The sequence below is a fragment of the Eumetopias jubatus genome, unplaced genomic scaffold (assembly GCF_037043125.1).
Source record: "Eumetopias jubatus isolate StellerSeaLion01/CBP00866 unplaced genomic scaffold, mEumJub1_p1.0 scaffold_54, whole genome shotgun sequence".
Classification (NCBI taxonomy): Eukaryota; Metazoa; Chordata; class Mammalia; order Carnivora; family Otariidae; genus Eumetopias; species Eumetopias jubatus.
In genome coordinates this window covers 860,270-875,926 of record NW_028274860.1, presented here as the reverse complement: position 1 = coordinate 875,926, position 15,657 = coordinate 860,270, and the positions used below count along the sequence as shown (strand labels likewise).

General features: G+C 44.9%; 1 non-coding gene across 1 annotated transcript; it reads right to left on the bottom strand.

The window, feature by feature from the left end:
- Window positions 1-3,848: 3,848 nt before the first annotated feature.
- Window positions 3,849-4,061, bottom strand: LOC148161827 (small nucleolar RNA U3). Its single transcript, XR_015767340.1, has one exon. It is a non-coding gene; the product is annotated as a small nucleolar RNA U3 (small nucleolar RNA).
- Between the last annotated feature and the right edge of the window lie 11,596 nt (window positions 4,062-15,657).

Sequence of the window (15,657 nt, the reverse complement as noted above, 5' to 3'; positions counted from 1 at the left end):
AGGGAAGCTCGCAGCCAAGTCCTGTGTGGGGGCCGTGCTGCCATCAAGTGCTGAAGGAGTTTGGGAAAATCTCTTCATCTCTCTGCGCTCAGCTTCCTCATGTGTAAGATAAGGTTGTTATTCAAATTCTCCACGGTCCCTTCCTGCTCAGTTTCTGTGAGTGCACAAGGGTCTGCGGTGCCTTTGAAGCAGCCCTGGGGACTGCAGCTGAGACCTGACTTGGTCCCTTCACTGTGTGTCTCTTGCAGGAGCCTGAGCTGAGCCCACACTGAAAACAGAGAACAGAGGGAGCATTTGGGAGACAGAAAATCAGCAGGTTTGGAGGATGAGAATAACGCAAAGAAGGACAAGGCAATGGTGGAGCAGGTGGTTGCCCAAAGGAGGTAAGAAGAAGGACAAGTTGGGTCCAGAAAAATCAGGGGAAACTGAGGAATGCATACAGCGGCATCCAACTCTGCAAGGAGCAGCCTGAGCTGAGCAAGGAGAACGAGGAGAGTAACTTCGTCCACGGTGAACCTGTGCACCTCCCGAGGAGCCCCACAGAATGGATCGGGGTTGGTTTGTACTGCAGGGAAGCACCAGTTCCAAGAGGAGGAGGAGGAGGAGGGGCACCTGGGTGGCTACATCTTTAAGCGTCTGCCTTCAGCTCAGGTCATAATCTAAGGGTCCTGGGATCGAGCCCCGCATGGGGCTCTCTGCTCGGCGGGAAGCCTGCTTCTCCCTCTCCCGCTCCCCCTGCTTGTGTTCCCTCTCTCGCTATGTCTCTCTCTGTCAAATAAATAAAGAAAATCTTAAAAAAAAAAGAGGTGGACGATGTGACCATGAGGTTCTGCCCCAGACCCCTAGCTTTGACCTTGGAGCTCCCTCACGGTCGATGTTCTCCAAGTAAGTGTGGGCTTAGAGGGATCAGTGATGTTTGGATAAAGGTTGGACTTGTCCATTCTTACCACAAAGAGTTCTACCCTAAGGTCAGGAAGGGCCAGGTTAGGAGACCCTTGCCTCTGAGGCAGTGATACCAATTATATTCTTCTGAATTTATGGTTGTCAAAGACTTTACACACCTTTGTCTTGACCGTGTGTTGAGTGTTTCATTTTCCTTAGTCTCTGTTATGAACTTGGAATTCTGACATCAATAAGATTTCACAGAGGAGGTCAAAGCAGTGAGAGGAAGAATGCAAACAAAATCTTGTAGCTCAGCGCCCCTGGGTGGCTCAGTTCATCGAGAGCCTGCCTTCAGCTCAGGTCATGATCCCAGGCTCCAGGGATCAAGCCCCATTGAGGGGGGTGGCTCCCTGCTCAGCAGTGGAGTCTGCTTCCCCCTGTCCCTTCCCCAGCTGTTCTCTTTCTCTCTGTCTCTCTCTCACTCTTGCTTTCTCCCTCACGCTGTCTCTCAAATAAATATATAAAATCATTTTAAAAACTGTTGTAGCTCTCCTAACCTGGGGTATGGTGGCAGTGCAGAGGATGGAGGGGGGAGGGGGCTAGGCCGAAGACATCTCTTCCTACTGAGAGAACCACTGAGAGGAATCCAAGAGGACAGTCCCTCTTCATCAGAGCTCACCACAGGGGAGTGTCATGGGGCATTGAGAGTGTAGGGCAGGCTCCTCTGGAAGGAAGGGTATTTGTTGCCTCCTGGAAGAAAGCAGAGAGCATTCGTGCATGTATTTGGGACAGGAATGTAGTTGAGATTAGAAATTTGCCACCCCCTTTATCAGATCCATGAAGGAATGTCTCCGAGAGCTTCCTCAGTGCTTGGTTTGGTCCTAGGAGTCATGAGTACAGAGATGAGTAAAACATTATCCCAATTGTCGTGGGGCTCTCAGTCTAGTTACCAGAAGTCATGAAAAGTGTAGTGGTGGTGGATTCCTTGGAGGAAGTGGCCAGTGCTGCCTGGGGATGGCCTGGTCTCCCTCCGTGTTTTCCAACAGCTGGATGACCTGTCCTGACCCAGGGACCCTGGGCCTCAACTCAATTTCAGCCTCTCAGGACACAGCCAACACCTAGGTTCCATGTAAACCCAAAGCAGTCAACACTATGAAGGTCTGCAGAGGAAACTGCTGCTATCAGTAGCTCCCCACTTTGTCTTGGCCAACTGGAAAATAGAGGCGAGTTCATTAAGTCTTGTAGGGTCATCCTTGCCCTAATGATCAGGGATTAGTCTTTCTCTCTGTTAAGTGAAATACTTTCTAGCTTCAGTATTCTCTCTCCACTTAAAAACTTTGGAACTATTGGCTAAAGTATAGATCAAGTAGCTACAGTGAAAAAGGGGTAAAGCAACTTCCAAGCTGCAGTGAGAATGTGCAGAAACTCTTATACTGAATAATAATCGGACAAATCACTTTTAAATTGCACAAAAGGTTTATACAGTAATTCTGGAATAGACAATGTAAGTCTGTCGCTTTCTCCTTCTTCTTAACATTGCTTTGATAATTTAAGATCATTTCCATTTCCATATAAACATTTGGATCAGCTTAGAAATACTTACTAAAATGTCTGCTAGAAGGTTGATTGGCATTGTATTAGATCTTTTGATCAATTTGGGAAGAATTGTCCTCTAACCATAATGAGTCTTCCAATCCACCACAAATTTTATCTCCCCATGTATTTAGTTCTTTAATTTCTGGAAGTAGTGCTCTGCAGTTTTCAGTGTAATGTTCTGACACATATTGTGTCTGATAAGACAATGCAATAGGAAAACTGGTCAAAAGACTTGAAGAAGAAATGCTTCACAAAAGAAGATACACAAATGGCCAAAAAGCACTTGAAAAGATGCTCCACTTGAAACCATTGAAAAGCATGAAGTTGAACATAAATCAAAAGGGATTCACTAATGTCTCTGCAAGGCTCCATCTTAAACTAAGTAACCTTTTCCTTCTCTTCTGCAAACCTCTGCTCCTCCCCTCTAAGCCTTTTGTTTCAGGAGCCTGGTACCACCCTAAAGACAGGATGAAGGAGGCTGGCAGCATGCACACAATTTCTGTCAAAATAAAACACCCCCCCGCCCCTTCCTTCAGGGGGAGGGGACTTACAGTTTTTGAGGGCCTTGGCCTGTTCTAGCCCCCTGTGCCCCGAAAAGCAATAAAGCTATTGTTCCTCAATATTCCAAACTCTGTCTTCGTCTTATATTTTGGCTCTGAAGCACAGAGGTCAGTTTTCGACGGTACACTCAGCCACTGGGAAGATAAATTAATACTACAGTGAGTTACCATTACACAACCATCCCCGTGGCTAAAATTACGAAGACCGAAAACATATGTGGTGAGGATGTAAAGTAACTAGACGTTTCATACACTTGTGGGAATGAAAAATGGTCCAACCACCGAGAAAAGCTGAACCACAGATAAACATTTACCAATCACGTGAACGGCCATTCCTCTCCTAAGGATTTACACAATATGGCCACACAGCAAACTGCACATGAATATTCATCATAGCTTTATTCCCCATGGCCAAACCCAGGAAACTGCATAGATGGCCATGAATAGGTGAATGTACAGACCAAATATATCCATACAGAGGAATACTCCTTAGCAATGAAAAATTCTGAACTGGTGATCCATTAGTAATATGGATAGATATAAGAATCCTTAGGCTGCACGGAGGAATGTAGGCATAAAAGAGTTCCATTTCCATAACGTGGTTAAAAATCAAGCCGTCTTTGATGCCAGTGGTTGCCTGGGGCTGAGGGTGAAGGCAGTGAGAGACTTCAATGGATCCACCCAAGGGAAGCTGTGAGGTAGAAGAAATGCCCTGTGTCCTGAATGGAGCAGTAGTTTCAATTGTATGTACATCTGTGAAAATGCATTTAGTTGTACAGTTTATCTTTTTTAATTTTTATTTGTTGAGAAAGCACTCACACTGCATCCTCTCTCTCTTACCCTCCAAAGGAGGAGAAGAACGATCATCAGTGGCAATGGGCAGCTGTGGAAACAACACCTAAAATCACGTTCATGCTCAGGAGAGAACAATGTGCCTCCTCCTTGAGGTTTCAGGTCCTCTACACGTTCAGAGAAAATTCTCTAGTAACAAACTGTAGAAATGAACTGGAGGGTATTATGCTAAGTGAAATTAAGTCAATCAGAGAAAGACATGTATCCTATGACCTCACTGATAGGAGGGATTCTTAATCTTAGGAAACAAATTGAGGGTTGCTGGAGTGGTGGGGGTGGGAGGGATGGGGTGCCTGGGTGATGGGCATTGGGGAGGGTATGTGCTATGGTGAGCACTGTGAATTGTGTAAGACTGATGAATCACAGACCTGTACCTCTGAAACAAATAATATATGTTTAAAAAAAGAGAGAGAGAGAAGCTAGTAGGAAGGGAAAAATGAAGGGGAGGAAATCGGAGGGGGAGATAAGCCATGAGAGAAGATGGACTCTGAGAAACAAACTGAGGGTTCTAGAGGGGAGGGGTGGGGGGATGGGTTACCTGGTGATGGGTATTAAAGAGGGCACATTCTGCATGGAGCACTGGGTGTTATGCACAAACAATGAATCATGGAACTCTACATGAAAAACTAATGATGTAATGTATGTTGATTAACATAACAATAAAAAATTTTAAAAAATAATAAAAAAGAGAGAGAGAAGCTAGTAGGAAGGGAAAAATGAAGGGGAGGAAATCAGAGGGGGAGACGAACCATGAGAGACGATGGACTCTGAGAAACAAACAGAGGGTTCTAGAGGGGAGGGGGTGGGGGGATGGGTTAGCCTGGTGGTGGGTATTAAAGAGGGCAGCATTGAAGGGAGCACTGGCTGTTATAGGCAAACAATGAATCATGGAACACTACATCAAAAACTATTGATGTAATGTATGGTGATTAACATAACATAATAAAATAAAATTAAAAGAAAGAAAGAAAGAAATGATCTCTGAAAGTACAGCCTTAATTGTACACTTTAAAGGGATGCCGTCTACTGTACCTAAATTATACCTCAGCAACATTCATGTAATAATCTACTATATTTCTCTATACTAGCAGTGAGCATTTAGAAAATGAAATTTTTAAAAAAAGGAAATGAAATTCAATAAACAGAGTGGAGATTCATGTCCACCTTCATTAAATGTATGAGAACACATGTAACAAAGATGCCTGAAAACTCTTGCTGAAATAAATTAAAGGATACTAAATAATTAGGAAAAAATATATCACATTCATGGACTAGACCACTCAAATTTGTTGGAACATCAAATCAGCATTATTCTGATTCATACTGGAGAAGGCAATTTGGGGGCAAATTTACAAGCTAATTCTCAAATGTATTTGGAAATCAACATACCTAAATAGCCAAGACAACCTTGAAGAATTAAATTGGAGAAATTTACTAAATTTTAAACCTCACCGTAAAGCTACAGTAATTAAGGTGCTCTTAATGGTGTAAGTAACACAATGTAAATATATCAATGTGAGAGAGTAGAGAGTAATAAAATTTCCTGATACGCATATACATTTTTAAAATTTTTCTTTTAATTTTACTTCTTTTCAATTATTTTCTTTTTAAGTAATCTCTGCATCCCACATGGCGCTCAAACTCAAAAAAAAAAAAAATAAAAGGTTGTGAGTTTTACCTGAGCACTGATTAGTACAGCTGCATGGGACAGGGAATCTTTACCAGGAGAGAGTGTCATGACAAAGGAAATTTTGATAAAGGGTTATATACCAAAATATATTTTTTACATAAAAAGTGACAAATTTTTATACAAAAGACATTGTAGAAAGTCACTGCATTTCCCGGTCTTAAATTTCTAGTACATGTAGGGCTGTATGGCTTTAATGTTATGGGAACCAGGGAAGTGTCTTCCTTTTTCTTATCTTTTCCAGAATGCTCCTTTTGGGTTCTTTTCTTTCATAAAGCAGATGTCCAATGTGTGCTTGGGGTGAAATAGAGCCCATGCATTGAGGTTTTGTGGATTCATTTTGACCTTGGTAAATGTGAAAGCATCGCTTCCTTGGGAGCCCAGGGGCAGGACCCACAAACATTAAAGGTGGACAATTGCCTTTATCAGTGCTACAGCGACCTCCTAAGTCTCTGGCTCCTAAGATCTAGGGGGGAACCTGTGCTGAAGAAGTGAAGAGGTGCTTCAGGGCACCACTTCCCCTGCCTGCCTGTTTCTCTCTCCTCAACCTCAGCTTCTATGCCACTGAACACCACTGCACACATCTACTGTGGACATCATCCATCATTGACCCATGACCTCGAACTGCCCATGTTTGCTTCCAGGAATACAACCACAGGTCAATGGCATGAGGTCAACTCAAAGAAATCTAGCAAGCCATGGTCCACCTTTTTAAAATTGTTCCAAATTTTTAAAAAATATTTTTCCAGTATAGTTAACATACAGTTCCATGAGTTTCCAGTATATAACATGGTGATTGAACATTTCCATACATTGCCCAGTGCTCATTACCACAAGTACACTTCTTAATCCCCATCACCTCACCCATCCCCCAAGCCCCCCTACCCTCGGCAACCATCAGTTAGTTCTCTATAGTTAAGGGTCTCTTTCCTGGTTTGTCTCTCTCCCTTTTCTATTTCCTTTGCTTACATGTTTTGTTTCTTAAATTCCACATAGGAGTGAGATCATGGGGTATTTATCTTTCTCTCACTGACTTATTTCACTTAGCAGAATACACTCTGGCTCCATCTGTGTCCTTGCAAATGGCAAGATTTCATTCTTTTTTTTGGCTGAATAATATTCCATGGTATAAATAGATAGATAGACAGATAGATAGATAGATATAGATATGTGTGTGTGTGTGTGTGTGTGTGTGTGTGTGTGTGTGTGTACACACATATATATATATATATCTTCTTTATCCATTCATCTTTCGATGGACACTTGGGTTGCTTCCATATCTTGGCTATTGGAAATAATGCTGTAATAAACAAGATACGGGGCATATATCTTTCCAAATTAGTGTTTTCACTAATTTCATTTTCTTTGGGTAAATCCCCAGTAGTAGAATTACTGGGTCACATGATAATTCTATTTTTAATTTTCTGAGGACCATCCATACTGTCTTCCACAGTGGCTGCACCAGTTTGCATTCCCACCAACAGTGCATGAGGGTTCCTTTTTCTCCACATCCACACCAACACTTGTTTCTTGTGTTTTTGATTTTAGCCATTCTGACAGGTGTGAGGTGATAACCTCATAGTGGTTTTGATTTGCATTTCCTCAATGATGAATGATGTTGAGCATCTCTTCACCTGTCTGTTGGCCATCTATATGTCTTTTCTGGAGAAATGTCTATCCATGTCTTCTATTTTTAATTGGATTATTTGGGTTTTTGGGTGTTGAGTTGTATGTGTTTTTTTTTAAGATTTATTTATTTATTTGACAGAGAGACACAGCGAGAGGGGGAACACAAGCAGGGGGAGTGGGAGAGGGAGAAGCAGGCTTCCCGCTGAGCAGGGAGCCCAATGCGGGGCTCAATCCCAGGACCTTGAGATCATGACCCGAACCGAAGGCAGACGCTTAACAACTGAGCCACCCAGGCGCCCCGAGTTCTATATGTTCTTTATTTATTTTGGATACTAACCCCTTATCAGATATGTCATTTACAAATATCTCCTCCAATTCAGTAGATTGTCTTTTTGTTTTGTTGATGTATTCCTTTGCTGTTTAGAAGATTTTATTTTGATGGGTCCCGACAGTTTATTTTTGCTTTTGTCTCCTTTGCCTTAGGTGACAAATCTAACTCTTGCTTTTCTGGGTTGTGCTTCATGGAAACACAGGATGGAGAGAGAGCCACAATGTTTCCCCAAGGTCAGCCTATGCTCTGGTGGAGTTGGTACCTTTGTGGGAGGCAATCAGTTATGTCCTTTCACGGATGCCTTTCCAGTGTTCCACATCAGCTCTCAGTTCTGGGCCCTAAAAGGAAGCTCACCAAGATGAGGCCCTATCCATACCTCCTCTAATGCTGGACCCTAGGGAAAAGCCAGGGGCAGGAGTATAGAAGCTGCATCCATGTGTGAGAACTCATCACCCTCTGAAATTGCCGGTGTTGGTGCTCTTGGCCTCAGATCCTCACCTGCCGACAACAGCCCTCTCGGCACCTGTCACAGGGTACTGTCAGGACCAGTAGAAAGGTGAAAGCATCTGGGAAAATATCAAGCAGTCAATGTGAACAGAGGTGGGGGCCTCCCCCAAGGTACATACATGCGGTGACTCTGTCTGAAGGAGAGTGCTGGCTGGACTCCAGTGCTCCACTTCTCCATGTGCAGCGAGCACCCAGCCACAGAGTCTCAGGCCCCTTCCTAAGGATGGGGGCTGCTTGGACAGTATGCAGTGATAATAAAGTCTTTATTTGTCTGACATTCTGTACTATTCAGAGTGTATCTGCAAGTACTATGCTCAATTGATCCAATTAATCTTCATGGTCCCAATTGTAGATAGACAGGTATTAGTATGTTCACCTAAGCAAACAAAATGAATGGTTGCTTTGCAAAAGAAGAAATACAGGTAACTAACAGATTCAAACTAAAACAAGATACTATTTTTCATCTGTCATATTGACAAGAATTATTTCAAAAGTTAATGTTTGTTTGGCATTTTGTAAAGCTCACTGAGTCACTATTAAGTACCAGGCAGTAGGAGAGACAGAAAGGACATACAGACCTGGATTAGTCCATCTGAGTCCTTGCCCTCAAGAGGCTTTGATCTAGAGCAGAGCTTCTCGACCTCTGCACAACTGACGTTAGAGTTGGGCTACCCTTTGTTTGCGGGAGAGGTTCCTGTGCTTGAAGGATGCTCAGCAGCATCCCAGCCTCTTCATACTAGATTCCAGTAGTACCCCATCCCCAGTTGAGATAACCAAAAATGTCTCCAGACATTGCAAAATGTCTCCTGGGCAGCAAAATTGCCCCCAGTTGAAAACCACTTGTCCAGGTTAACAAGAAAACTGGGAAATTGTGTTTATGAACTCGTGGTGAGAGTAGTATTTTAATTGGAGGGCAATGTGACAATGTGTCTTGAACTTCCTCAGACACCTTGCTCCAGCAATTTCACTTCTGCTAGGCCAGGGAAACAGCAAGAGAGCTTAGTGTAGCTTGGCTGTGAATGAAGAAAGCAAGCCTTGCTAGAAATTCTAACCCAAGTCTACACCCACCGGGATGTACACAAACTCAACACAGAAAACAGGTGAAATGTACCCATTACCAGATGCAACATAGTAAAATGAATATTGCCCAAGAAAAAGAGAAAAGTGTAATAGCAGCCGAGGAGCAAGTGATTCTCTACAAAGAAACAATAATCAGAGCAGAGAGCAACTTCTCCTCAGCCATAATAAAAGCCCACGGGAATGGAACGATATCTTTACGGACTTATGAGGAAAGAAAATCTAAAATTCTACATTACAATAAACTATTGTTCAAAAGTAAAGACAAAATTAAAACATTCTCAGACAAATAAAGATTGAAAGAAATGTTACCACTCACAGCATTAAAGACTTTTGGAAAGAAGCTGTTGACCAATAAGAAATGAGTAGCAAAGGCAGAGAATCAAGAGGCAGGGATCAAAATACCAGTAAACATATGGAGAACTAGTTCTTGTAATAAAAATAACCAGGATTACTAATTTAGGGAGGTTTAAAGATAAGGCCAAAGTAAAATACTGAAAACAGCATGTTAGAAAATAGAGTAAGTGGTCAAACTGCAAGGTTTCAATGTCTTCACGCTGTTGGGGGCGGGGGGGGGGTAGCAGGCACAGTCCTGAGGTCCAGAGTTCACTAAAGCAAGTGTGCACGTCAAAGCTTACGGTCGGCCATGAAAAGAACTGCACTTGAATGGGGGACTTCCATACCAGCAGCAAAAGTAAAGGGAATAAAGGAACTTTGATCAGTTACTCAGTCTGTGCTAGGAGACTGAAAAGAAGGGAAAAAAATGTCAAAGAAAACTGCAATAAATAGAGAGTACAAAATACTGTTGTTGGAACTAGGTCTGAATTCATCAGTCATCACAGTAAATGTAAACGGATAAAATACTACAGTTAAAAGACAGATTTTGAGATAGGATTCATCCACCCATATGCTGCTTAAAGGAGCTGAAATAACATCAGAAAAGATGGATGTGAAAAGATGGGAAGAAGAAAAATGTCAGAAACGTGGCTGAGCAAGACAAAGGCCCAGTGGTCAACCTGAGACTAGGCCGAAAAAGAACCCCGCTGATAACCAGGTATTGTTGGCAAAGCCACATTTGGCCTGGCCTGGAAGGAAGTCCCCAACATGCTCCAAAACTGGAGATCACCTCTGAGAAGCCAAAGCTTTAAAATTCCTTGGCGAAGGTGAACTTCAGGAACGGTCTGAAAGGGTCAACCACGCTGGCCTCAGAGCACAGCCTCAGTGTCTACACCAGAAACACGCAGCTGCTGGGGTAGATACACAGGAAGGTTTACTAAACTGAACATCTTCAAAATCAAGAACTTATTACGCAAACAGAAATGCCCAGGAAATGTTCTCATGGGAGCCGTGTGGTGTGTCTGGGAGAAAAGGTCCTGTGGTCGCATGTTAGTCTTAGGGTCCTCGTGAAGCTTAATAAGCTGTTCCTGAAATCCACATGGATAAATAAATGAGAAAACTGGCCCTGACAATTTTGGAGAAGAATGTAAAGGAGGTACTGAACTCTGTCCTCATCAGTTAAGACCACACTAACTTAAGACACATTATTGTCCTAAGGATAGAAAAGTAGACCTTGGAACAGGAGAGCACAGAGACGACCATCTGGGAAGCTGCTATGGGACAGAAGTAGTGTTACTATCTCAGGGTGAAAAGATGGATTGGTCAATTACTGGTGCAGGGACAGCAAGCCAGCCATACGGATGTCCATCCTGCACCAGAACTAAATTCCACATGGAGTTAACACGTGAATGTTAAAAGGAAAAGCAAAATTTCTGGGACAACAATGATCACCTCATGTTTCCTGGGTGATTTTCAGGCACTGGGCACTCTTTCAAGGAGATTACACTAAATCTGAAAAACAATGAAGCCAACACTATTATCCCCATTTTATAAAGGAGAAAGTGGGGTCCAGAGAGAGGTCTCACCCAAGTCACAGAGTCGCTAGGTACTGTGGCCTACCAGCACAGTGCTCTATATAATACAGGGGACTCTACAGAGCGGGAGCAGGTATGCACTTCATAAACAAGACACCCAAAGCACAAGCCATAAGAGAAAAGATGGGAAAGTGGGACTAGGTTAACTTCAAAATCTTTGACATAAGACACCATAAGCCACATGAAAGACAAGCTGTAGTCTAAAAAAAAAAGTCTTTGGAATGCAACACAGTGAACAAAAAATAGCATCTAGACTACAAAAAGAACTAAAACTTGGGCACCTGGGTGGCTCAGTCGATTGGGCATCTGCCTTCAGCTTGGGTCATGATCCTGGGGTCCTGGGATCGAGTCCCATGTTGGGCTCCCTGCTCTGCGGGGAGCCTGCTTCTCCCTCTCCTCCCCACTTTTGCTCTCTCTCAGTATCTCTGTCTCTCTCTCTCTCAAATAAATAAAATCTAAAAAACATTAGAACTAAAAATTAATGAGAAAAATGCACCCAGGCCAATAGGAACACCAGCAGGTGACAGAGGGGAAGCGGGAGAACTATGCTCACATTTCTGAGCAACATGGAAAATGCAAATGAAGTAATAAGATATAACTTCCCCACAGTCAGGTCAGCAAAATGTGTACTTCGACAGTACCTTGCCGGAAAAGTCGTGAGCCGAGGGCAGTCTGACACCATGCCAGGGGAATATGGGGATGTGAACAGGAGCAACGCTTTGGCAGGACAGAGAGGCCCCAGCAGCTGTGCATCCTGGGGGAGCCGCTGGGAGCTCGCCCACCCCGCCTCTCACCATCTCCGCTAGACAGTTTCTGCACAGTCTGCCATCAAAAAGCCTTCTCTCTCTCCCCACATCGGTAGGCATCAGTCAGTCCATCGGAGCCCCACAGAAACTCCCACACAGAACATAATGAGCCATTAAACACGACTTTGAAGACAAATGTTTAACCACGGGGGAAAACATTCACAGTACATTGTTTAAGAAGGGTTCAAAACATTATGTTCAATAAGATCCACATTTTAAGGAAAAATACAGGAAAGAGAAAATATGCAAAAACTATACACTAAATATTCACTGTGTTTATTTCTAACTAGTTTTATATGTACCCTTCTCCTAGTTGTATATCTTATTTCAAAAATTTAAATCTTCATTATTAACAGTGTAACTTTTGTGATTAAAAACAGTTTGTAAAACAGTGAATCATGGAACACTACATCAAAAGCTAATGATGTAATGTATGGTGATTAACATAACAATAAAAAATTTTAAAAAGTTTTAAAATCAATGTTTCCAATACTCTTCTGCTCTACATATTTATTTATATGTTATGAATACCCATATATTTTTATATGCACACAAATATGTGAATATATACTATATTATTAAATACTTTTGTTTCTCCTATTCTGGGCTCTGTGCTCAGTGCTTTACCTGCACAACCTCAAGGCCCACTCCCTAACACCAAGGAGCATCTCAGAACTTGCCAGAAGCAGCAGCCAGGTCTGGCTGACTCCAACACTTTTCTCGGCCATGCTTGACCAAAAACCCAGATGAAACCTCCAAACCTAAGTCTCTGGGTTGGTCAAGGTGGAGACAGAAACAGGTCTCCTGGCGGCAACGCTGCCATGTCCCACTTCTGCACACAGGGTCTCCTCGTGTGCCGACAGCTGTGACCTCAGGTGTGCAATGGACAACGAATAGGATTCATCTCATTGTGGAAGAGTTCCCAGTCTTCCAGAGCATCAGAGAGCACATCAAGGGGAGAAGTCTCCCTAGACAACTAGCAAGACTCACACACTCTCACAGAGACTGAGACATAACTGAGCATGAGCTACATGTCTGACAGATGTACATCACCTCCCAAAAGAAGATGGTCTGAGATTCAGTCCTGGCTGCGCCTCTGTCTTAGTCTCCTGAGGCTGTTGCAACAAAGGACCATAGACAGGGTGGTATGAAACAATAGAATTGTATTCTCTCCCAGTTCTGGAGGCTGGAAGTCTGAAATCAAGATGTCAACAGGGATGCAGACTCCAAGGGAGAATGTCTTCTTGCTCTCCCCCAGCTTCTGGTGGCTCCAGGCCCCCGGGCTGGTGGCTGCATCACTCCCATCCTGTCTCCACCTGCATGTGGCCCTCATCTCTGTGTGTCTCTCTGCCTTCTCTTCTGTCATTACGACAGGGGTCACTGGATTCAGGGCCCACCTGGATAGTTCAGGATGATCTCATCTCAAGACCCTTAACTCAATGACATCTGCAAAAACCCACCTAAGGTCACATTCCCAGGTTCCTGGTGGCCATACCTTCCGGAGGATCACCACTTAACTCATTATAGCTTCTTTCTAGTATTTAGTGACAGAAGCAAGGTATTGAACCCCTCTTAGCACTGATTCTTTATCTAGAAAATTAGGATATTAATTCCTGGGTGATTCTGAAAGTCTGTTCAGGTTACGTGTATGTATATATACACAAATATATAAAAGGTGCTTAACAGAGTGCCTAGCACATAGTCAGTCTAAACTAAATGTCACTTACTAGAGTCACCATCATGATCATGTTCTTCATCCCCAGTTCAGCAATGCTAGCTTCCTCCCGAATCAGCAGAGACAAGCCTTGGAGCTCAAAGAGGATGAGTAATTCACCCAAGGTTCCTACTGAACAATGTGGAGTCTGACACCAACCTCTTGCAGTCCACAGCTGTCAAAGGTCCATTCCAGGACCAAACTGCCTCTAGTTCACAGTGGTGAGGCAGCAAAGCAGGTGCAGGGGGGCGGGGGGGGCGGGGGAGTGGCCAATGGACAAAGAAGGCCATGCCAGCATTGAACGGGTAAATCTCCACGTGCAGCCCAGGGCCTGGCTGGCCTCAGGTCTGGGGCTCCTTCCAGTCAGGGGTGATACAGCAGTGCTTTGGAGATTCACATCAGCCCAGAACAGCAGGTGACGGCACACCCAGGATGCTCCGGAGAACAGACACAGGCAACAGACAGAGGCCACACAAGCCTGGCTCCAAGGCCGGGCTCAGAGGCCACTGCCCTTTCCCAGCTGCTTCATCCGGGTACTGCTCCTCATTACAAAGTGGCTAGCTTGCGGAGGGGCATGGAGCGAGCTCTCACAATCCGTCCCTACATGGGACCTCTTGGTGGTCCATGTGCTTCCAGCTCCCAGTCCCCTGTGACAGCGAGGAAGTGGAGTTTTGGGGCCACTCCCTTGACCCTCAGCTGGGTCCAGACCAATGTTCCAGGCCCACGGAGTGAGTACTTCCAGTCACACTCACGACCACACAGGTGTCTCCCACACACAGACCCAGACAATGCCACCTCTACAAACCCCCAGTCCTTGGATACACGTGGGATCTGACCTAGAAACGTCCCCACTCTAATGCAAGGACATGCCCGCAGATCCTGGCCGGTAGACCTCACCTCCCCAAACCACCGCACCTGCCTCCTCCCTAGCCAGCCTGGTGAGCCCCCTAACCGGGAGGACATCTGGAGATCTGAGACCACTGAGCACATTTCCCTGCTTCCTCCAGCTCCTTTCCTCCTTCTTATTTGGGACTCAAACACAGAATAATGAAAGATAACAGAACTTGTGACACCAAATGGCCAGAGTGCCACTTGTCTTTTTGATGATGGAACAAGGGAAGTGAAAGGTAGTGATCACATACGACTGGATCGTCTGTGGTCCATCCTCAGCCGCTGCCCCGGGGGGCGACCTTTCCCCAGGCATTCGATGGTGCAGACCGCGATGGCAATGCTGACAGGCCAGGGGGGTACAGCCTCCGCCACCCGGCGATGCCCTTCACTGTAGCTTTCTGAGCTGTGGTGAGCGGGACGGCTGCACAGAGGACTGGGATGAGGAGTTGGGGACACGACCCTAAAGCGCTCTGCAGTGTTTGGCACAAAACAAACGCTCAGCCATGACGTACTGCTGTCATTGTCAGAAGCAGAATTTTCTAAGCTCTGTGTGCAGCCACCACATCAGGTCATGGTCATGCGATTCCATGGGGTCATTTCCAGTAGAGCTCAAACATCCCATGGCAACCAAACATTCTCCAGCTCTCAGCTTAAGTCAGCAAGTGTATACCGGGGGCCCACGACATGCCCAGCACCACACTAACGAGGGTCAGGAATGAAGGGGCCCAACCTCACTGAGAAGGCAGATGAACTCACAGGCAGGCAGCAGCAGGGTGGACAGATGTGGGCTCAGTCCCAGGGCACCTCTCGCCAGCGTGACGGCCTCGGCCAATTTCTGAAAGCTCTCTGGACCTCAGTCTCCTCGTCTGGCAATGGAGCGTGATGACAACTTGTCTTGTGAGGGAGGGCCCAACGAAGCAGCGCTTTCAGTGCTCTTAAAACAGTGTTTTCACAGAGTAAGCACTTCCTAAATGCTGGCGATTACCCACAGGCAGAGCACAAAGGGAGACGAGGAGAAGCAGGGAGGAGACGGGGTGGGGGAGACATCAGGGGTGGCTTTGGTCAAGGCAAGGTCTGCAGAGAAGGCAGGAGTGAGGAGTGGCCACTTCACTTCCCAAACGCCCTAGGAAGGTGGGAAGGGCACAGTGCATCTGGGCACCGCCAGTACCCCATGACTAATGAAGCCTCAGAATA